The 24227-nt window shown below is 41.7% G+C and overlaps 1 protein-coding gene across 1 annotated transcript in view; it reads right to left on the bottom strand.

Moving 5' to 3' along the window:
• LOC308138207 (calcium-activated potassium channel subunit alpha-1a) overlaps positions 1-24227 on the bottom strand; it is a gene marked incomplete at its 5' end in the record, with an annotated part of 140217 nt that overhangs the window by 114710 nt on the left and 1280 nt on the right. The gene's annotated exons all lie outside the window — the stretch shown is intronic.

Raw genomic sequence — 24227 nt, 5'->3', positions numbered from 1 at the left:
AGTGCAAATAATTTTCTAACTCTAGGCTCATTTAATCATTTTAAATTTAGATCTCGCACCTCCCACTGGGGAAAATAAATCAGCCTCCTTCGTACAGAATTTGCATGTTTTAACCCTGCAGTCATGAGGAAAAAATGGGGAGAGGACATGCCGCTGCGGATTGTTACGGCTTGCGCGCTCTCCGATCAGTTCACACCAAAGGGCCCCAATGTGTTCCACGGGGAAGGTTGCATTTCTCCACCATGACCCCAGACAGAGACGACGCTGACCTCAGCTAACAAGATCCATTAAGAGGAGCTCGAGTCTGGATAAAACATCTCGGCGAGTTTGTATACACGCTCTCAAGCCTACAGAGAGTCACTGCAATTATGCAAGATGGCAGTGCAGCAAACCAATCTGAGCGTTTATGAGAAAGGTCATTGCCTTCGGAGAAACACTGGACCGTATTGTGCAGCATTAAGCCTCCATGTGATGTCAAGTGTAAAATGAGCTGCAGGGGAGGACTGAGGCGCCCTCTGCGTCCAGCACCGACTGCGTGGCGTTCACCAAATCAAGGGATTTTCACTAAAGAGTCGAACGCCAGCGGAGAACCGCATTTGCTTTGTGTGGATTGTTAAAAAGGCTTCGTGTCTGTTCTGCTAGTCCCTGTTTGCACCACCACTGTCGGGAGCAGGTTCGGGATTTGAGGAGCTGACAAAACGCGTTGCAGGATTTGCCTTTCGCCCGAGGTCGAGAGAGGCATTCCCTGTGATGGCTGTGCCAGGGTGGTGGTGGTGGTGGTGGGGTGGGGGGTGGTTCATGCGGGAAGGGGAGGAGAAAACCACCACCCCAGAGTCAGCAATTTGACACTTGCAGGCTTGGGTACACGCAGCTCAAATAAACAACAGCAGAAATCTGCGCGCACACACATATATATATATATATTTATTTAGTTTTTAAACCTTGTTGTCAGGGTATGTTACAGTAAGAGCTGGCACCGGCGTTCACATGAGATGATGTGAAGACTGAATCAGCTCTCCTCTGCTGTCCACACTTGATCACTGCAGCACTGTTCAAACCCAAGGACAAGTCATTGCAGATGACACACAAAAAGTGTCGTGGCCACATTTGTTTGACAGAAGGATTTCTTTTGTGAATCTGATGCAACAATTCCGGCAATGAGATGCAACTGTGGTTGCAAAAATGTCTGCACATGTTACATCTATGTATTGGATCCGCAATGTAAACAATGTTCATTATGTCATAATGAAAACAGTTTACATATCCCCCTTCATCTTTGCTTTGAAACACTATATAGCTAAGAGCCGGCCTCAGTAATCCACTCATATGGATGCATCATGCTTGTTACGGTGAAGTAACCTCCAGCTCATGAGCTCCTCTTCAAATGAGGCGGTGAGGAAATCCACATCACTAATCCTCCGCCTTAGTGCATTTATTTAACTGGCTCAGGACAGCCTGCAAAGGTTTACAGTAAGAACGTCTTCGTTTTCCTCCTCGCCAGTTAATAGCTACTGTTAATCAATACGCCTGTAAGTGCTTCTTAGTGCTCGGCACCAGGCTCATTTGTCAAAATAAAAACTGTGATAGCCCAAGAGACTAATCAAAAGGAATGAAGCAACACAGAATATCTGCAGGTTGGAAACATGAGAGGGAGTCCAGGAGAGCCGTGGTGATGGCGAGAGCATGAAGCGGCAGCTTCATATTACAGCCCAGAGAGGAATTCTGAATATAGGAGCAGTTCTGACACGAAATAAATATAGTTTGTGAAAAATGAATCCATCCATCCCTCAGTTTTTTTTTACATCCAGCTTTATCAAACTTATGCTGCAGTCAATCCCTGAAAAGACAGGATAGCAACATATATAGTCACGAATCAACCTCAAACACATGTAACTGTGAGGAGAAACCCGAGTGTAATGAGGCAACTCATGGATCCAGAGGGAGAACATGCAAACTCGAAATATGAACTTCCCCCAAACTGAATATTTTAGCAAGCCAGTGTCAAAAAACCTTTTGATTTTATAACAGTTCAACAGTTTTGTTTTTTGGGTTGTTTTTTTTTTTTAGACTGCTACCGTAGTGTGATTTTCTGTTTGGTTCGATAACCATTCCTGCAAGTTGCAAGCATCTATTTTCACATCAAACCTTGTACATTTAAATCAATGCGAGTCATTTTATTAATCACATCTTTCCAAGCATGAAAAAAAATATATAATAAAACCCACACACAAATGAATGCGACGCAAGACTACCAGCATTAAATAAATCCACTGCGGCTCTGCAACAAAAAGTCCGGTTGTGCTCGCATACGGTACAGAGGAGGATGAGATCATGACGGACAAACGTCGCTCGCATAAGAGCAGTCCAGTGCTCACTGCCTGTCGCTTAGCAACAGAGACCTGGCGGGCAGACAGTAGGTGTGTGAGACAGAGTGTGTGGGAGAGGAGGGTTCGGAGGAGGAGGGAGGGAGGGAGGGGAGGCAGGGGGAGGGACAGAAGCAAGTGAACACAGAGGAGGTGTGAAGCAAGACGCCTGTGGGAGAGATGTGGCCACTGTCAATAAACGGCTGTGTGGAGTAATCAGAAAAGTGATAATTCAACAGTCTGAGAAGTAGATGTAAACACTGGCGTGTGTCTTAATTACATTCCATACAGCTGTCTCCATAATGAGGGCAACAGAGTTTATTGTGACATCTTGGTCTTAATATGAAGATTTAAGCGCGGCCACTGTGCTAATCTATTAACCATTAGAATCACTTTGTTTTTCTTTTCAAATATAAATATATGAACTGCTGCTCTCTGTGAACACATCAATTCAGATGTTTTAATGCCCATTTCTACACAACCCCAACTAATCAGCCTGTCCAAACTGTGGCAATTCCTTGTAATTTGACTACAGCTTCATCAGCTGCAGTATGACAACTCCGTTTTTTACAATATGACTGTGAACATTGACCAAACCTAGTGTAATTAAGAGATCTCAGGCCTCAGCTTTCACCTCATTATTTGACACTTCTGATACATTTTGCATGGGAATAGCTGCCATGCGAGGTGCTCATTAGCAAATTGTTGTTTTGAACAGGCAATTCAAGATGTGGAAATGTGGGACCGAACCATAAACTGCGAGATTGGAAGATTTGACCCACGTGGATAATTGTTATCAAGCTCACCTCACTGGGAGAAAATCCTTGGTTAGAGTTCAGGTCTTTCTGTGCTTAATGTGCATGTCTGTGTATTCCAGTTCCATCTCACAGCCAATCCAAAATATGCATGCAAGGTTAATTGATTACACAAAAATAGGTGGGATAGTTGTCCATGTCTCTGTGTTTGTCCTTTGATGGCCACTGCCTACTGTCAGCTGAGACTGGTTCCAACCTTTCCTAAGTTGAACAAAGTACATGAATCCATTTTTATGAAAACATTTATATTGAATAAAATCGAAAATCAGAATAGCTTGGTTCTCGGGGGAAAATAACAAACACGCATTTTGACTAAAGAATTAATCTTTCTCAACAGTTTATCTGATCTGCACCAGACAGATCTGGCAAATTCAACACTCACAATCAGATGAGACATGAATGCACGGCAAACCAAAAAAGAAATTCAACTTTTTGTGCCACAACAGAAGATAAACAAAACAAATGTCCTCTTTTCTTTCCTGTAAATACATTTGCAGACCACTTGAAAAGAACTCGTTTCTCCCGGTAACATGAAAAGCTCTTTGGTTGTTGCCAGAAAATATAAATTTCTTCTCCCACCGCTGGCCATGTAGCTTTTTTTAGACCCTCAGTTCGTACTGTGATTTGTTTTTGGTGTGTCCACACAATCAAAGCACAGGCAGGAATGCCAGTGCGATATCACACCACAGTGCAGTAAATCAAAAGAGTGGTAAGCAAGCCACCATAGGCTCTTTTGATCAGATTATGTTTGCTCCCATTTCAACCTTAAAATAATCCAGTCAAGGAGCTGATACGACAGCTGCTATAGTCAGAGAAATGCTTTAGTCTTGTCCAAATTGAATTACAGTGCTAAATGCCCAGCTTGTGTTATTTGGTCAACCTGTTCATAATATTTCACCAGCAACCATCTAATAATCCAATTTCCAAATATATGACATTGAATTCCCAGTTACGATCGAGTATTGGAAATGAACTAAGGAAATGAAGCAAACTACATTCAATTCCTTATCACAAAGAAGAAAGGGAAACAGAAAATAGCGACATTAAGGGAGCTGTTATCAGAGAAGACAAGCTTTAATAACAAAAAAGAATAAAACAATAACTCGGTATCAAACCAATGACCCCATTTGCATGACCGTTAAAATCAGATAACTGAGGATTATCAAACAATTGTCACAACGCATGAGTTTACATGTAGTTCAAAAATGCAATAATTGAAAAACTGAATTATTTCAGTCTGTTATCATATGGTATTGTCTTGTTGGACATAATTCCTAATGTTTAAATGGTACCTCTGTTGAAGGTTTTTAATTCATTTCATGCTAAATTTGTCTCATTGCTGATGAAACTGTCAATTTTTTTCTTGATCATCAGAAAACTGCTGAAGCATTATTAAGGAGAGCAAGAGTATCTTACCACTTACTGGACCAGTTACTCCATCATGGAATACAGTTTCCATGGTCTGCAACAATATATATGGGAGAGGTCAAATTAACATCTACATGGACGACAAATATGGAAGGTTTCGCTGCAAAAACGTTGACCTAAGCGTCACAGTGCTTCTCTCAGCATCCCCCCCCCCCCACTGCACATCCTGACGCCATGTGTTCCCCGAGTCAGTGACGCACATGCACCCGGTCAGCCATGTGATGTAAAAGGAAAAATGATTCATCAGACCAGGCCACCTTCCTCCATTGCTCCGTGTTTCACTTCGGATGTTCACGTGACCATAGTTGGGCCGTGGCTGTGCAGCCACTTACGCAACAAACTGTAGGGCGCTGTGTATTCAGACAGAGCTTTACCTTCCGCAGCAATTGAAGCTTCAGTAGATTAACCATTCGATTGAACCGCAGGGCCCAGCTTTCACTCTCCACACGCGTCATGACCCTTGACCCCTGTTCTTGGTTCACGACTTTTCTTTCTTTGACCAGATTGGTAACACCTTCAAGAGCTGCAGCTTTGGGTGAGCAATGACCCCCAACAGTCTAACCATGACAACTGTCAAACAGCTGATTTTACGGCAGTACAAGTTCTTAGTCTGAGTTAATATAAAAAAAACCTGAATGAGTGATAATACACTGCTACTTCTATTTTCTATGTAGTTCACTGTGCAAACATCTAAATAATTCTGTCTCGACACCTTTTTGTACAAGTTTCCAATTTTTTTTTTGTAATACAATTGAAAATGTCAAGGGGACACATTTATAATCTTTATCTGCACATTAAATGTGTATGTAATGGAAGGGTGTTCTAATAATGCAGGTGGCAAAATACCAAAATACCATCACGTTATTATTAGCTTGCTGGTGGGTGAAGAATAGGCCAAGTGCAACCTTGGTACACACTCAATCCTGGCTGCCTCGGCTTTACAAGACATATATTCTACTGCATTGGTCTAATGTCACCAACAGCAGCCAAGTCTCAAGGAAATGTCAATGACAAGGAGAGAGCTAACTTAAGGGTAACTTAAGAATGCCACAGTTTATGCTGAGCTTTAATGAGATCATACTCGGTCTCATCACAGTATGCAGCCAATATATGCTCTACCTCTTGAGCCGGTATAAACCCATCTCATGCTTCACGCGCTCCGTCATTCATTGTGAGGGCTTCTCTGCTGTTGATTTCTTCCTGTCAGTCAAAATCTCAGTTGTAAGCTTTTCACACAGCGTGACCTCCTTGGAAATCCCACTGTAGGACCAAGCTGATCACACACACACACACACACACACTCACGCGCCAGCTCTGATGCTTTAGTGGTCTCCAGTCACATTTCATCAGATCCATCATTGTGTTGATGTTTACAGTGAGGTTTTTTTTCAAAGTGGGAGATTAAATTTTGAGGTGGCGTTCGTGGATCGAGCAACAGGCCACGGTAAAACACTCCAGGAAAAATCGTGTAACGTGAGGCGCTCTCCTGACCAACTTGCGGATGGAAAATATCCAAGGGACCCCAATAATGGACTCAACTGACAGCACTCTAATTCAATCACGTGTGTTGCAGTTGCAACTAAGCTGCCTCCAAATACCCCCCCCGTCTATTTTAAACCCTGTCCAACAATGACAGACCAAGAAGACTCCACTATGCCTGAAAAAACATTACGCAAAAGGAAAGAAACCAAACACCCGCAGCTCTCTCTGTCTGGCATGCGTATTTCAGAATGTATATTTCAGTGTGCATGCATGTGCAGGGCAACACGCCTCTGCGTGGCCTCATTGTGCTATAAAGGCATATTTATTTGAGTCTTTGCTGTTACGCATATGTGGCTGTTTAGCATAATTCACGAAAAAAAAGTTTATACAGGAAATACTATACAGTAGTATAAGTGAAAGAGCAAGAGCTCAATCAAACTTTTTCACACAGTCTAATTCCTTTCCCGGAATGATCTCATCATGTATTGTCACAATTTCCCACGTGAATACGGCTGAAAGGAGAACTAAACACATTTGAAGGAGTTTCCAACAAGATCTGTGTGTTTTTTTTTGGGGGGGGGCACTCGTGCCCTACAGCTGTTGTTTACTATTAATGCAGGATTAGGGCCAAGTTTCACTGGGAAGTTCCAGGAGACTGTGCTGATCGGATGGTTGTTCTCAGAATGGCGGAGTCTTTCAGATCATTTCTCACAGAGTGTCAATGCAACGGGGACGAAGATCCCTCTCCTCATCTGCTCTCTAGCCATGAGACGAGAAAGACAAACGGGCACCTGCCAAAGAAGGAGGTGCGCACATAGCCACGTTGAACTGCTCCCTCTTTAAACTCACAAATACACAGGCTTAAAAACACTGGTTAACATTATAGCCCTCCAATCTAGACTATCGTAATCTAAAATTACATCCTGAGTTATTTTGTCGTTGATATTGATTTATTAATATCAAGGTTAAAAAAAAAGAAAAAAATGCTGCCTCTTTGGTAAGACTGGGTTCCATCAATAATGCAGCTACAGTATCTGTGTCCGCACAACAAACGAACAACACATTGGCATCTCCATTATTCATGAAAGATTCCACCTGTAGCAGGCCAGTAGCATTATGTACCTCCCATAGGAATATTTGCAACAGCTTCCTGCAAGCAAATAAATGAAAGCACGTGTAGCTGGTATTAGAATGCTCGACCAATTTAAGCCAACACCCTTCAGTGCATCTACGAGTTGTTAAATTGCAATATTCCTTCCCTTTCTGGTTTAACAATGGAAAGCAGTCACTTTTAAAACCACAGCGGGCGCCCAGCTCTGTTGTTCTGTATTCCTGGAACAGAGAGGACAGAAAGTCGCTTTCCACCAGGGACTGGAATAGCAAAAGAAGAAAAGGGCTGCTTATCTCTGAGACCACAGACAGGGACAATTTATCTGTAACTGTTTGAATGGATTTCCTTTATTCAACTGAATCAAATCTGTGTATAAAAATAAACTAAAAAGTGCCCAGTTTATATTTGATTATTCCTTTGGGATACCAAAAACAAAACCTTGGAAAAAGCTCCTATAACCACTGGGGAGCCTATTTCCCTTATAAATGGTGCCACATGAAAACATTTACCATTTGAATTATAGTCAACGGTGTGTTTCCACAATGACCAGTGGAACCATTCGAGAAGAGACCTGAGACAAGACGTGACTTGATGTCGAGAGAAAGCAGGACCTGACGGGTGTATTTCAACAACATCCCCTCTTCACATCACCAAGGCACAAGAACTGAAACGTACTTCCATTGAAACATTTTGCAGTGTTTCAGGTAAAGTGACGTGGCGCATGCAAAATGACAAATCAACCTTAAGGTAGCTCATTTTAAGAAATCAATATTTTTGATTCAGTATTCACAACAGTAGACTAATCCTCTCTCACTGTGGAAAGAGAGCTGGAAAACTACACCACGCATAGTGCGAGAGCATACATTCACTCGTAAACTATATTGATTCATTGAATTTTTTTTCAGATTTATGGGGTCTGACGTAAAGAGCGGGTGATGAATTAACCATTAGCATCAATGGTCAAAGCGTCTCCAGCGAGTCTGAGCTTCTGCCTCACCGACAGCAGCAGAGGATTTGCTTCAGGCAAACAAATCCCCACCGGGTTCATTCCTCTTTAAATTTAAAGAGCCAGTTGAGGATTACCCTTTGAACATTCCATCTCGATGTCACACATTTAAATCACACCATTGTCTACAGCGCAGCTGAAGGTTTGGTATAATTATGCCTGTGAAAGCAAATGTGTAAATAGAAGTGAAATACCTCATAATGTACTGCACATACAACCTTCGCTGTGTTACGATAGACGACCCTTGCTCTTATATGAACCGGCAACAACGGGGTCACGGCCCGTCAGGAGGTGAAAACTAGGTCAGACTTTACGACAGATAGAAGCCCGGGAGCGAGAAGCACAACGCTACCATGATTCAAACTGACAATGTATATGTATATGCAAGTTGTATGCATGTGGTCACGAGTGTACTGTTTTCCAGCACTGTTGCAATGTAAGCTATTATGAACATGAATATTACTAACAAAACAAAAACACTTCAGTATTTTCTCATCCATTTGATTGTAAAACACCAAAAGAGACTAAACCACTGTAGGAGTGATTCCTCTTTTTTTTAGGTTTGTGGATAATTCAAGCAATAAACTAAAAATCAGACGTGGTTTTCAGATGCGCCATAAAACCACGGGAGTCATCTCAATCTTCCCATCCGTTCTCTGGCTGTGGAAGGAAATGTGACAATTTTCCCAAAGTGTAATTTCCCTCGCTTTCAGCTGTGGTTCTGTTCTGTCTTGCATTTCGGCTTTGCCTCCATATTTGAGCGCCGTGTTACAGAGGTTGCACAGACAAGCAAAGCACCACCTGCGTAGCGCACACCGCCTTAAATGCCAGACTCGTAATACCACTAATGGTGTGTGTGTGTGTGTGTGTGTGTGTGTGTGTGTGTGTGTGTGTGTGTGTGTGTGTGTGTGTGTGTGTGTGTGTGTGTGTGTCTGAATAAAAACAGCAAGGCCAGAGCAGGCCTTGAGAAAGCAGTAAATCACATTTAGCATTGCAATCTCAATATATCACAGCCGCTGTCATTCTGCCCCCCGTTGTCTCACAACTGTTCCAAGTCCCCGTGCTATATTTTAGCCCCCCCCCCCCCAAAAAAAAACAAGGCATACAAGGACAATGTAGATTTGGCAAGATTTTAACTAAAGTAGCTGTTGTGTAAAAATATATATAGAAGTTGTGATTTTTTTTGTTATTGGAGCGGAGTGTGGAAAGGAGCGCAAAGACTAGACTGTGGAGGGCCGAACAACGCTAAGACGGATCCTCTTTATCTATTTATAACAAGGAGATGTATTTCCTGACTCGTGTGTCTTTGTTCTTATCGCCGAGCATGCATTTTTAAATCGTATAAACCCTGTATTTCTCACACCCACGCGCACACCTCGCCAAGAACGGGCCGCTTTGATCGACGGCGAGCGCGGCGGCAGTGGTCAGAGGCTGCCTGTCGGAGTAATTACAGAGCAGCCATGTTTGCGGGCCAGGACTTGTCCCGCAGGAAGAGGAAACGGCAGCGGCGGTGTAGCCTGCATAGGTAGGGTTTCACCTCAGGAGACGCCCCGCCTCTGTTCCCCATTCACCCGACGGTCATGCGAGAACACACAGATGGCTAATTTCTCCCGCGACCCCTCATCAACTTTGACCCTGACCCCCTCGCAGACAGGTGAAAGGCTCCTTCTCTGGTGAGACGGGAGAAGGTGCCGTTTTCCATTTTCACCCCGTGAGCAGAGGTCAGCTCCGTAAAGAGGAATTCCCCGTGAAGGGAATAGTAGAGATGGAATTATTATTGTCATAGATGGTTAAAAGCAGGCAGATGTGGCGATACAGATTTTCTGCTTCCTGTGCGAAACAAGCGGCGAAGGCAACTCTTCAGCAATAGTGATTATACGCAAATACTCGGAAAAAAGATAACGTTTAGATACTGACAAGTGTTAAGTTTTGTCTGAGTTTTCGCGGAAATGACTGGGTGTTGTGCACAATGTTGAAGTGAGAGGACTGGTTTGCTTAGTTCAGTAGGTATTTCTGCTGTGTAATACTAATAACAGTTTAGAATGTTTGTTTAATGCATTTGAATGTTTCAATACAATAGTGACACATCAGAACTTCCCAAAAACTGATCAAACCTCACTCCTCAGCCGAGGTAAGTATTTTTAAAATAATCACTCAATTAACCAATCAATCAATAAACATGTTAGAAGGCTTTGTACTCTTTGTACTCTTGTCTCACAGTGAGAAAGCCCCAGGTTTGAGTCCAGGACCCGGAGGCCTTCGTATGTGGCGTTTGCATGTTCTCTATAAGCATGCCTGGATGTTTTCTGTGTACTGGTTTACTCTCACAGTCTAAAAGCCAGCATCTGATGTTAGTTGGGAACTCTAAATCAGTTAATCTTTTTAGTAAAACTTAATTACACAAGTACACACAGAACTCTGTGTCAGACTTGTTTCGAAAAGCGAGCAGCAGTCGCTTAAACCCTCATGAATGTTATCGGGATCATGAAATCCGAGGGCGGGGACTCAACAAAGAAACAAAATTGAAGCGGGCGGATGAATAAGGTGAGAGGAGGCGAAAGCCTGTGGCAATTGGAGCACTTGCCAGCATACTTCTGTTGCTCATGTTCACTTGAGACAATGCGCCGTGGAGCAGCTGCTAAGCTAAGCTGTCTCCGATTCCACCCCTCCTTTCTCAGATCAGAGCACAGGGCAGCAAAACTATTCAGAACAAGACCTTAGCCTCTGTCCATCAGGACTGAGCGTCGTAGTCACTGGCCTAATGTGGACATCAATCACCCAGCTGATCAGAGGTGCTGAACAATACAGGGGAAATACAGGATGGGCCATAATGTGAGATTAAGGATGTGGATTATGATACAGAAACGTGAGGGAGACATCAGTCGTACATCATAACTGAAGGGGCGTTTATTGTTTAGTTTATATTCAAATACTTTAAAACATTTGATCGATTTGCACCTCGTGTTGCATACAATCCAATGTGACTGGAATATAATCTCAACCAAAAAAAAAACCTGTTCTGTTCAGATTATTGTTGTCTCCAGGCAAAAAGTAGCCACAGGATACTGTGAATACAAGGCCCACATTTCTTACTACAACTGTTTTCCACAATGGAAGTGCTGAATTGGTGAGTCTGAGCTTTTTATTGTGAAGCTGTCACATGAAAACACAGTTTTTGAGTAACTGCAGTTAGGGCTGACAATGATCATTTATCACCCATAGGAGGAGGTGATCCCAGCAAAATGTTATGTAAAGAGCTGCAGCTGCTTCCACGGTTCAGCCTGGAAACCTGCTCACAAGTGGTTAAAAAAAAAAACATTATGGTCTTCCTATGGACTTTCCTTATTGAGCAATGTGGAAATTGTTATATTTATTACTCTGACTGAAGCTTATTTTACCAGCTGCAAGGACTGCCTTCAGTTTTAACCTCACCTACTGTAACCATGGTAACCAGACATGTTTCAAAGTCCGACTGGGTTAAAATCTGAACAAATAAAAATCTAAGATGGGTCGACCCAAAGTATCTGGTGTTACTAGTATTATTTTATAAACATTTACATTACAAATTGGAGGTCTCACAAATTTTGCATACTCGTCCCATTAACACCATAAGTTGCATCTCTTCACTGATAAATGTACAAAATATATACATTTACTCAAATCTTTGATTAACAGTTGGTTTTTAACAGAGCATCAATATTAGAGAAGCATTTACTAACTTTTTGAGACTTAACTAAAAGCGCATGAAAATCTTCATTCACATATTTATTATAGGTTTACTACATCTGAATTAAAGCATAATTTTGTTAAATCAGTGATTCTCATCAGCCTGTTTTCCGTGGGTTATGAGCCTTTGTAACTCGGCTTGCCGATGCTGATCGAGCCACTCAGGTAAAATGATGAGGCTTGAATTCCATTGTACTAGAGGGGAATAAACTGTCATTGTGTTTTGTTTTTGCAACGAGATGGTGGGACATGAAAGAATTAAACCATTGAAATTGAAGTGGCTTTTTGAAACTGCATCTCAGTGGAGATCTGATTTTATTTCATATTTTTGCACAAAAACACAGTTCACGCTGAGAAAAAAGCTGCAGTTACAGAATGAAGAGTTTTAATTAAAATGCAGCTCATTGTGCAATTAAAGGGGAATATTTTCCTCTTTGTCTGGCTATATCAATTGACTCTTGAAATTGAATCAATTTAAATGCTATTAGCTTTGTTGATTGTTATTAAGGAGAAAAAAAATACTTGATACCTGATATTTTAACATGACGTTTATCCTGTGCGACTTCTGGAAGCAGTGCCACATAAAACACTGATATATATATACTGTATTTGTTTGATTCATAGAAACTTGCAAAGAACTCTTGTCTTTGTTGGCCTTAGCTGCAGGCTCATCTTTGCTGGCAGACATCTAATTTTATATTTTTCCAGATTTTTGTGTCTCATCCTGATTGGATGATGTACAAAAAATGAAATTAAAGGAAGAAAAAAAACTGAGGAAGACATTAGAGCAAAACTGACTGCAGGCCATAATACCGTCTTCCAGACACAAAGTAAAGGTACATTAAGTTAGATATAATTAAATATTCATCAAATTATCTTTCTGGAAAAACGTAATAAGCTCCTGAAGGAAACAAAAAACAAGGCAAAGGTTTTTCCTACTTGGATTAAATACATTTAAGTTCCCCAAAGTCCACCACAGTGCAATAATTCATCACAATTCTATTGATCCACTGTTTTCTTCAAAAGATATTTTAAGGAATATATACACAGCTGTCGTCTCAGTGCTGCCACCTGAGCAGTTTCCTAAAGAGCTGTTTTCTATCCTGCAGTCCCGGACCCCTTGGAGGGCGGGGGGGGGGGGGGGGGGGGGGGGGGGGGGGTGGGGGGAGTCACCAGGCCTCCACTACTGTAAGGAAAATTACATTTTGGTCAAGAAAGCCATAATAAGGCAATCTCAATGTTATAGATCGGGCCTGGACATTTTTATGGTGGTAAGAGTTGATGTGTCTGCCAGTGTCTGGCTTCTTGTTAATCAGTTTACCTTGGAGCACATTTACCCACAGAATACTAAAGATTTAGACCTTTCTTGGTAAATGTGCCCTTCAAGCCTCCAGCTGACCGCTGCTCTTGTGTGTGAAAGTTTTCATCATAATCTCTGTACTGCATTGTTAATCTTGGTTCTGCATTAAATGGAAGATTGAAACACTCCTTAGATTACACTGTATAAATTGAAAGAAAACAGCCAATAATGTTCCTAAAAATCTACTGTAGTATTTTCAATGCAAATGATTTTGCATTAAAGAACGAGACAACTAATTATCACTAATATTAATTATATAATAATAACCCAGGCAAATACAGAATATAACATGAGGAAGATATTTTGCATTGTCATATATTTAAATATTTCTATGGAACACATCACTCAAAACAAGCTAAAATACCTTCTACCACACTCAAATCTTTTATTTATCACTTGCTTTTCATTGAGGGAAGACACAGAAATTCAATTTGCTTCTGTCATTTAGTCCAAGTCTCTCAGGCAGTCTCGTGAATAAAGAAACATTCTTAATCATCATCATCATAATAAAGAATAAGGGAGGAGTGCAGTTTCTACAGAGACCATGCTCATTTTAATCAGGCTCATAATCTTCAGTGAGATTGTGTTCTACATTGTTTTTGCTGCTTCTTTCTGCAGGACAAATGATGTTACGCTAGATTTATTGAATCCCTGACATTCACTGAGTGTGTTTATGGGCAACAAAGAAGGAAACCTGTCGGTTCTGAACATTGCGGCGATTCCTCCCGCTGGCCAGAATGTGAACCTTGAATATAATGTATTCTATACATCTAATAAGCAGATTGCCATAACATTTGCTGAGCAAATCCTCCCAAAGGATCAAGTCATTTCCCTGAGCAGCACTTTCACCACAGCCTCAATGCTTTTAGCTTTTGAGGGTTTTTTTTTTGATGATCATAACCTATTCTACTAAAACAGCTTTCAAGACTGTGGATGTTTTGTGAAAATGCAGTTTACTCTGATTTGACAATTTTATCTATTTCAAAATAAAAAATGAATAGTTGTTGTAAATCCTCAGATGTCAGATACTAATCTTTCCTCATTCATTGTGTAAATATTTATTAAAATTTAGCTTAAAAATGTATTCCTATCCAAGCTGAGTTTCAGTGGTTCAGTGCTGCCTTTGAGAGTTAAAGTGTAATTTATTATTTCAGAGAAGTTGCTCTATAAAGTGAAGCTTGGTCGAAGCTACAGCTCGTTAAGTCTACTATTAGAGAAAACTTGATAAAAGCATGTATTCATTAGCAAATGTATTTCTTCATATGTAAACTATATATATATGCATGCATTACCACTGACACAGTCCTGAATACATTTGAAGGTGAAACTGTGCTTAGGCTTCCTTCCTGAGCTCTCCATGGTGCTGAAAATCTTCACTTGTGCAGAATTGCTGAATGCAAGAGCCAATCACACTTTACACACGCTGCCAAAACACAGAGACAGAGCACAACTGCTGTGTGCCACCATGGCCAATAGATTCCATGTCTTAGATGAGCACTGCTGATAGAAATACATTGCCTGAACAAATCCCCGCTGCTCCCGTGGTCAACATCACAATTGAACCACACATTTCTGAACACACCACCATATGAATACCGACAGTCATTGGTTTGGGAAAAGTGCCAATCCTATACCGAAGCAGTTGGTCTCCCAGCATCCATGAGAAAAGACAAACTGCTGTTTTTATCTCAGTTCAGCCTCAACAAGCAAAACACTTTCCAAATTGCCCCATTCTCCACATCTACCGTCTGCACGCCATCACTCGCACATCTACCATGAAGGACAACGGCTTTCCCACTGGGAGAAGCTTGATGTTCAGTGAGTTTCCAGGGTCACTTTGACATTTGTTGCCGTTATTAGGACACAACTGAACTTCCAATACAGCCAAAAATACCGTGAACACACAATGCACCATGCTAGTTGCATATTTCCAACCAATGGTACATTAATATGATACTTAACACAAAATAAAAACAGTTTCCCACCATGCAATTTTTACACGACACTCGAGATCAGCATGACTCAAAACATGATAGAAAGACTATACAACAGAAACTACATGTGGATTGATTTTAAAAGCAATTAATCCATCTAAAGCCCAAATTTTATATTCGAAAATTCAAGTGAATTAATTTACTTGGTGCAACATTTCTTTGGTAAACGAGTTACATTCGAGAGGCTCAAAACAGATTTCATTGATGTGAACAACGCTGATAAATTGTTTCATACGCATCCCAGGAGGGTGGCTAACTTAACAGGCGAACAGTAACTCACTAAAGTGTAGCTTTATCTCTATTACATAGGCTGTCAGAGAGCTGAGAGGCAGCTCTACATTATCATTCATATTTAATGAGCCATCCTTTCAATGAACCATTGCACTCTGTGCATCATCTGTACATGATGTCCGCACGCGCTGTCAATTGGAGCTGAACACTAGGGGCATCATTTTACAAAGCTCATGTCACTCAGAAATTGGTCCGCCTCACTTGGTTCGTGTCTCGATATATTTCAGCAGGTCCAGGGCGGCGTGGGGCAGCAGACGGCACCTGAGTGAGACAAGACCTTCTGGGATTTCACTTGTGAGAGCGTCAGACAAGGCTGTAATTGACAGCAGCACTATTCATGCTGTGCAGCCACTCTGGAAAATGTCAGAAGAAGTCAAAAGGTAAAACCATTGTATAGCAAGCTCGATCACTTCAGCTGAATGGGGTTGAGCTCATGAGCTGCCCTTTGCCGTCATTCATACTTGCATTTCGCTGAATAACACAGCATTTTCTTAGCGCCTAGTGCTCCATTAACTATTAGACGGCTGTCAAATGAGGTGCAGGCTTAGCATCATAGCACGCTGGCTATGAAGGCAGAGAAACATGAGCCTATCGTTAGCCCGCGAGAAGAATGACAATTATCCTATTAGCCTGCCCCGGGCCCCCCCTTAGAGGTTAATCGAGGCTGGTTACTAAGGGCAGTGGCTGTGGTGGTAGTGCTGTGTAATCCAAACACTTTCCCAGCCTTCCTGGGGAATGGAGGCTTTGCTTGTGGGTTCACAGAGCCATGCATGCTGCTAAGAGAGACATGGGATCTCTAAATAGAAGGCAGAAGTGCTGCCTGCTGGGATGTTTGAAGGTCACAGTCGTGTCCTCTGCACACACTCACTCACTCTCCCTCCTTGTGTGTGTGTGCAAAACTGTGCAAGGCTCAAAGCACCAGTTATAACGTTAACCAGGTTTTGATGGCACTGCTGATTTCTGACGGTGGGTGGTGGACCGTTGGGCGTGTAACAAAGATGAGGGGGAGAGCCGGAGCTGGTTTGCTGATGGTTGATAGTCAGAACCAGACAATACACATCGCTGGGCTTTATTTCATCAAGAAGGGTGAGGACAATTCAAATATAAAAATAAATAAATAAATAAATAAATGTTTGAAAGAAAAAAAAGGTAACAATTTTATCAAATGAGCACTAAATTATATGTCAATGGCAATTAGAGAGTCTCAAACAATTAACATTGTATGTAGAGGTTGAACTGAGCAACTTATACAGTGTAATCTAAGGAGTGTTTCAATCTTCCATTTAATGCAGAACCAAGATTAACAATGCAGTACAGAGATTATGGTGAAAACTTTCACACACAAGAGCAGCGGTCAGCTGGAGGCTTGAAGGGCACATTTACCAAGAAAGGTCTAAGCAGACAAGCAGGAATGATCATCACAGTTGTTTCTACCTCACTCAAATACTAGATCCCAAACAATGCAGAAATAATGCAGAAACACAAATTAATGTGAAGACTATGCTGCAAAAGCAAAAGAAAAGTGTGGGTCTGCCAAACCAACCTCTTTAGAATAGCTTTTAGTGGGATATAAAGGCATGTAGGTATTTTTTTGTGTTTTATACTATTTAAAAAAAATGCTTCCCTGTTTACTCTTAATTCTTTTTTAAAATGTGGTTGTATATTATTGTTGAATATATGTCACTATTTCAGTCATACTCAAACTGAATTATCTTTATTACTTAGTATTCACCCATTTACTTGACTTCAAAGGCTCCTGATTAACACAATTGTGGATGCTTTATATATTGTAGTCTGATTATTTTAAATTACATTACAAAGCCCACTTTAGGGATTAATTTATATAGAAACATATCATCATTATCTTTGTTTCCTGAATCACCAAAAAACTTGGTCATTCATATAAATTGAGCTGAACTTAAGGAAGTTCGACGACATTATAGGGTATGCATTCACACAAACCCACGCCCTTCCTGTGATGGTGAGCTGTTTAAGGGCACCAGCAGCTGAGTAGGGCAGCTGGTAGACTGGAAACTACCAGCTTTGATCAAGACAAGACAGCCACGTAGTCACTACATATCTCTCCTGCGCAGGTCTTCCATGGCAGCTTAGCCAGAGTCGGCCTCAACCAGCGGATAAATATGCAAATGGTTTCCCCTGCTGCCAGTCTGACTCGGCAAGGATCAGGTGGCTCAAGACCCCATCACACATTAGCAATGGTGGGAATGCCATTCTAACACTCTTCCCCCCCTTGTGGAGCCAGGTATACCCTTCCCCTCCGACCTTCAACCTCTGAATACTTCCTGGGGCGTGGATGTCCTTTTAATAGTACGGTGACTGGCCAAAGAAGACATAACAGCATGACAGCGGGGCAGCACAGTTTGGGTAGTGTGTGGGGGTGGAGGGTGGACCTCTGTGTCTGCTTCATGATATACATAGTCAGGCCCGATATATAGCCTCTCCTTGTCTGTGGATTAACATGCATCGGCACAGCACACTACAGTTGTCCCTAGATGGCCATCAAATCAGACCTGGAAAATTAGGGATTAGGTTCGAGGAAAAAGGGAGGACGTGCACTGAATTGCGAGTCACGAGGCGCACGACTAACATCAGAAGATGTGACAAAATGATGCTGAACTTTGGAAGTTTAGAAAAGTACTACATTTGCCAGCATTTCCATTCATATTAGTTGTTTTATATGTTTTGAAACCACCATTCTTATAGTGAAAGATATTCTTTATCTCTATTACATTTTCCTGGTTACATAACAGTAAATACATTAATTAAATAAACATAAGTTTCATAAATCAGATAATAATAGTGCAACCTTCTGGTTTCAGCCTCGTTTTATTTCTCTTCTGTAAAATCTGTGCATGTTGCAAAGGGTGTGTTAGCTAACAGAAAACTGCAGACCTTTTTAAATTTAGTGTCAGTGGAATTAAGTCACAGCAGACAATCTGATTACTCAATTACTCAGCCGTGTAAAATCATAAAATAATCACTACGAGTTACAATATAACCATTAGCTGCAGTGCTTGGCCCGATGACAGATTCTGGGTAGTCGTAGGATTTAAGGGCATTCACTGGTCATACTCTTCTCTGGGACAGCTGTGAGACATGCTCACTCCTGCAAGTGTCAACAACACATGACAAGACACATGCAACTCAACCACTGTCCGCAAGAACATAGTAGTCCTCCGCCGAACATTCCTCAGATGACATTAAAAAAAATTTTTTTAAACTAACACGGACATGCAGCCAGAGTCTTTATAAAGCTTTTGTTTTATCCAGCCCTCAATGAATCAGGTCTTTGTCTTTTTTATTCTGTCAATTAGCTCTGGATTTCTGTAATCTGGTGCGGGATGAAGTGGGCCGAGCTGGGCCGAGCCGGGCCGAGCCGGGCCGAGGTTAGCGAGAGCGACAGCTGATGGCAGGGTGTGTGCTCTCTGTGCTGCTCTGGCAAAATGCAGCTGGTCAGTTGCCAAGCACAGGGGAATACACAGGCTCACAACAGTTCCTCTCCACATGCACCTCCGCAATCAAGTCCACTCCAAGGTACGCGCGCTGAAGAGTATGCAGGCATACCTCATTTTGTTTTTTGCTCATCATACAGAAGAAAGAAAAAAAAAAACACACAATTTAGTAAAAGACACACGTGAATGCTGAGATAGGGTTTCAGATCCAGAGCTGATTCATTCCCCTGCAACGCAAGCATAAGACTTGGAGCAGCAAAATCAATAACAATAACAAAATCAATAACAATCCTCAATCATGGGAAATGCATTGTGAAGATTTAAAATTCCTGCCGTCTTCCACGAGAGGCAACCCTACGATGGATTTGTGAGAATGCTTCGAGAAAATCTTTCTTCACAAAAGATTTTCACCTTTCCGACCTTTCTGCTTCAAGCTTTTTAGTGTTGAGTGACAAGATGTCATCATCGACTGTGCAGCGACAGGGAAAAACCTAACCTCGAAACCAGAGGTGCTCTCACACGGTCGCCTCATCAGTCACGCCACACAGACCCAACATGGCATCCAGAGAGAAAAACCAACACACAGAACATCAAGCTCTCATAAAACAAAATAAAATTTTAATGAACCTGTGATTGCCAGAGGGACTTTTGGCTGTGGTAGAGGGAAACAAGCACTAGACACAACACCAGCTTTATACCAATCATGATAAATGCGAAAACTGTTGCCGTTAGTATTTGGCAATTAGGTTATATATATAAATATATATATATATATATATATATATATTCAGGGTGTTGCCATCATCTACGATAGTAAGGCATCAAATGCCAAATCTATAAAGCATCTAAGCAAAAGACAAATGATTGCATCAACTCAATTCACCAAGTGTCTCTTTTCTTAACTATCTGTCCTATAATACGCCTCTCTTACAATTCCCATAACCTCAACCGGTCCAAACTGAAAGCCACCACCTCTCAGTCTGGAGATGCTCAAGATTCCTTTCTGATAAAACGGCATTATTTCCTTTCCACTGTCACCTATGCTTGCTGAGGTGGGATTCCGACTTGCTTTCCTCTTTTCTTTTCTCTGTGCTTTATTTGAGTGTCATGACATGGCTATGTTGTAACTGCTGCTAGAAAAATGAAACTATCCATCCATTTCTAAACCACATTTTCTAACTCAGGTAAGTAGTACATTCCTGGGCAAACACGGAGAGACAGCCACAGCAACCTAAACTAAGCTTCAAATGTGCACGTCGTGAAAATATATCAACAAGAAATGGTGTTTCGTCGAACCACACAAAGCATCTGAAGCATGACGAAAAAATATACAGTGTTTATAAAAAGTGTTCGTTCTCTCTCATAGCGTAGAACATACAGAGAATACGATGCATCCATATAGAAGTGTGTAATTCACCAAGTGTCTGTTTGTTCTTCTCTACCAAAATAAAGGTGCGTGATATACATCCAAGAAAGGGTGTATGCATACACTAAGTGACATGCAGAGGACGAACACACGTCAGTACTGTAATCCAGATTGGATCTGGGCAAATGTCAGATTGTATGAGCAGATTGTACAAGCAAGGACAAAGCGTAAGCACTCCATCAACGGAGCTGTTCTGACAGAAACAACTGTACAACAGTGATGGCTGTTAGTACTAAACTGCACATAACACACTGCATGTTGCACCTTGGGGGGATGAGGGGGAGGCTGGAGGTGCTCGGTACAGTAGCTGCATCAGCTGTTGTTCTGAGGTGAGGTAGGTGGTGTATTTTTTTAGCCCTCATTTATATCTCACCAGTGTTGCACTGTGCAGTTTTTGGTGCTTGGATTGAAATACAATGTGTGTGGAGCCGATATGAAACCACAAAAACTTCTCCGAGGGAATGAACTTCCCTTTGAACACCTGAAAGTTTTTTTTGCGAGTAAACAAACACGCTTGTGGAGACCACCGACTGCTGGAAGCAGGGGCCCTGAATGGATAATGATGCAAATAAGAATATGGAGGATTTCTATCCACTTACGTTTTTGATGTTTAATAACCCATACGGCATCAACATGATCATTTCTTATCCAGTAAAACTTTATTAAATTGACTTTTGTTGTTTTGAAATATATATCACATACATTATATTATATATATCACACACTCATCAAATACTATCACAAACTATGGATCCAAAATGAACACAAACAAATATCTTTAGTTATTTTCTTTGATACGGGCATGTATTTTTTTCTTATCCTGATATTTTCAAGTGTAGCAATGGTAAGAAAAAAAACATATATTAGTGGATCAGCAAAACAAAGCCTGTTTTGACAGATGATTTTCTATGTTGTTTGTTTGAATTTTTTTCAAATCTTAAATGTGCATATATTTGTTTTTTCTATCTTAAACGAATAATAAAATAAATATAATTTGTTTAGGGATAAAACTAAACATTCTCGTATGCAATAGCAGCATTTTAAAGGCCACTTAATAAGACATAAATGTAATTCCCATTAAGTTAAATGTCCTTATCACCGTCTATGTGAACTGAGAGCATAGCTGATCTTCCAATAAGAAAGTAATTCTATTTGGTGACGTTACAGCAACTCATCCATTTGTTACAAAAATAGAAATTGTTGTGTTTAAATGTCAAAAGATTTATCACAACAGAGAAATCATCTTTGAGACAACTGCTGGTGTCTCACACTTTGAATTCAGAGAGAGCAGTTTGCGCCATTCCTTTCACGTCCCTACAGCCGACAGTATAAGGCACTTCCATTTTTCCAGTGAAGCCGTATTTTCACAGAGCCATTTTCTCCCGAGGATGATAGTGCCATTCATGTTTGAATAGAGTGTGGTGCCACAAACGCAAAGCCTCTATACTCCTCCTCCCCACGCATCCCAAATAACAGAGGCGTCATATAAGAACTCCTGGAGGTGGCATGATGCAGAGTGGATAGCTCGACCATTAGATAACCGAGCAGCAGTGAGGCAGCGCAGCACAGAAAAACAGTTCAAAACTCAACGGGAAAACGGGACGATACAAGAGGGGAACCACAGCGGGTTGATATACTAAAAAAAGCCCCGGCAGCATGGCGGTGGTTTCCTCTCCTTGAGCATCACTGAGTGGCTGTGCTTGCATCTCTCTCAGTCATGCATATGCATTATTGTGATTGGCTTGAGTGAGTCTTTCTCATAGTAGGAAACCCCTTTAGTTAGAATGTGTCAAGCCTTGAATTGTGCTGTGAAAATAAAAAAAAAAAAACAGGATAAAATCCCATAACTACCATTTCCACGGCAGTCTGGGCGAATGAAGTGATAATTGTGGATGAAATGTGGAATAAAAATGGCACTGAGAAACACCTGGTGGAGAAATGGTGCCATAAATGTGGCCATTTCCAGTACAGAGGTAAAAAAATCAATAAGTGTTTGTTTGTTTTTTATTAGATGTTATTTTGAGTTTCCCCGGGAGACAAACGCCATGCCTATAAAGTACTGTTTTTGTTGTGCAGACTACAAGAGCCCTGTCTCGTTTTGGAAAAGAAGAAGTAGAAATGTGATTATCTCAGTTTCCTGAAGCCTCTGGCCGCTGCCTAAAAGGCTCGGGTGCATTTATTAGTTTTGCAGCACAACAATATTAGAACAAATGTTGCCTCAGCCATACTTCCAAAGAAGAAAAAGCCCGTTCCACATGGGTACACCTTCCTCCTTCCAGTGTGATCCTCTGACCGCTCACTTATAATCCGGACAGAGACGAGGACCGTTTAGATGAAATAAGATACGGCCGCGTGTCAATGGCGGAGCACAAGAGGACACCGTACGCAACGTAACACCACATCTCAAACCCTTCATCACCATCACACCCCCTGTTTTCACTTCCTCCCTCTATCTCTCCGAGAGTTTCCACCTCTATTTCCCTGCCTCTGATTCCAGGTTCCCAGTAAGCGCCACAGAGATCCAGAAGGCCGGCCGTGCATCCTGTTTCTCACACATGCCAACCTCGCCGGCCGCAGTCGGCTGAAAACGGATCCAGTTTCCCCCCCCCCCTCTTAATACTCCTAACAAGCCTTTTCCCTCCGTGGCCAAGTGTCAAGCCTCCCAAAGTCACCGGACGGGATGACTCTGCCTTCCACCCACAGCAACGCCACAACAAAGACGGCGAGCGCTGACAGACGTGAGCTCTCATTTTCAGCGTTTCTCCTCATTTGCAAGAGATGAGATGCAATCTGATACCCACCAGTAGTCACAAGATGGATACCTAATTATACTCACATGGCTTAGTTTCATCACTTTCCTAGCAACATGGCGAGAAGTATGAAAGATGACATATGGTTTGATGCCATTTCTGATACCCAGATCCACGGGCATGACAAAATGACAAGCAAGGTGACAGCCAAGTAACTGCTTGGATACCGAGTGGAAATAACTCCCCAAGTGTAAACACAAGATCAGGCTGTTTGTTTTAAGCAGACCCGATAGTGTCTTAGCTCTTATTTCATGTAAACGCCCGCTTGTTTTTCAGTTTGGCCAATAGCCTGAGAGAACAATTCAAAAGTAATGAAGACCGCTTTAATTTAACATTGCTCATTAGTGCCGTTAGAGCTCAAAGCCACCTCAGGGTGTTTTTAACAGTCAGTGCCGCCTTCAACAAGAAAGTCCAGGCTTGTGGTGATATTCAGTCTGCAGACCACTGACACTGACCGCTGTGACGTTATTCCCACAATTTCAACACATGATATTTGATGACTCCCGATACCATGAGGTTGAAGTAATATTAAAGCAGTGTAAGGCTCATAGATATGTATGAAAGTGAAGGAATATATTATGTGCAATCAAAAATACATTAGAATTGATGTACTCCATGTCCATGATTGCTCTTCCACCGAATACAATCAATTATTAGCCTGGGGTCTGTGGACACACCTGTTTGATTTCAGTAGATGTGAAAACACCAACGCAGCTATTGCATCTTACAAGTGTCACTGTATCCTTGTAGTCATGGTCAGTGGAAGCGGCTCGCTGTGGACCGTCTCCCACTCACCATGACTGCAAACAGAAATGAAGAGAAGAGGGTCACGTCGGCCGAAAGGACACGGCCGAGAAGCAAGTCACAGGCCGCGTCATTTGAACTTCATCCAAACACATGACGGACAAAGACCATCACTTTCACTTTCATCTGCCCGTCACT

Source organism: Blennius ocellaris (genome assembly GCF_963422515.1).
Source record: "Blennius ocellaris genome assembly, chromosome: 13".
Classification (NCBI taxonomy): Eukaryota; Metazoa; Chordata; class Actinopteri; order Blenniiformes; family Blenniidae; genus Blennius; species Blennius ocellaris.
Note: the sequence above shows the minus strand (reverse complement) of the source record. Positions and strands in the feature narration are given on the sequence as shown.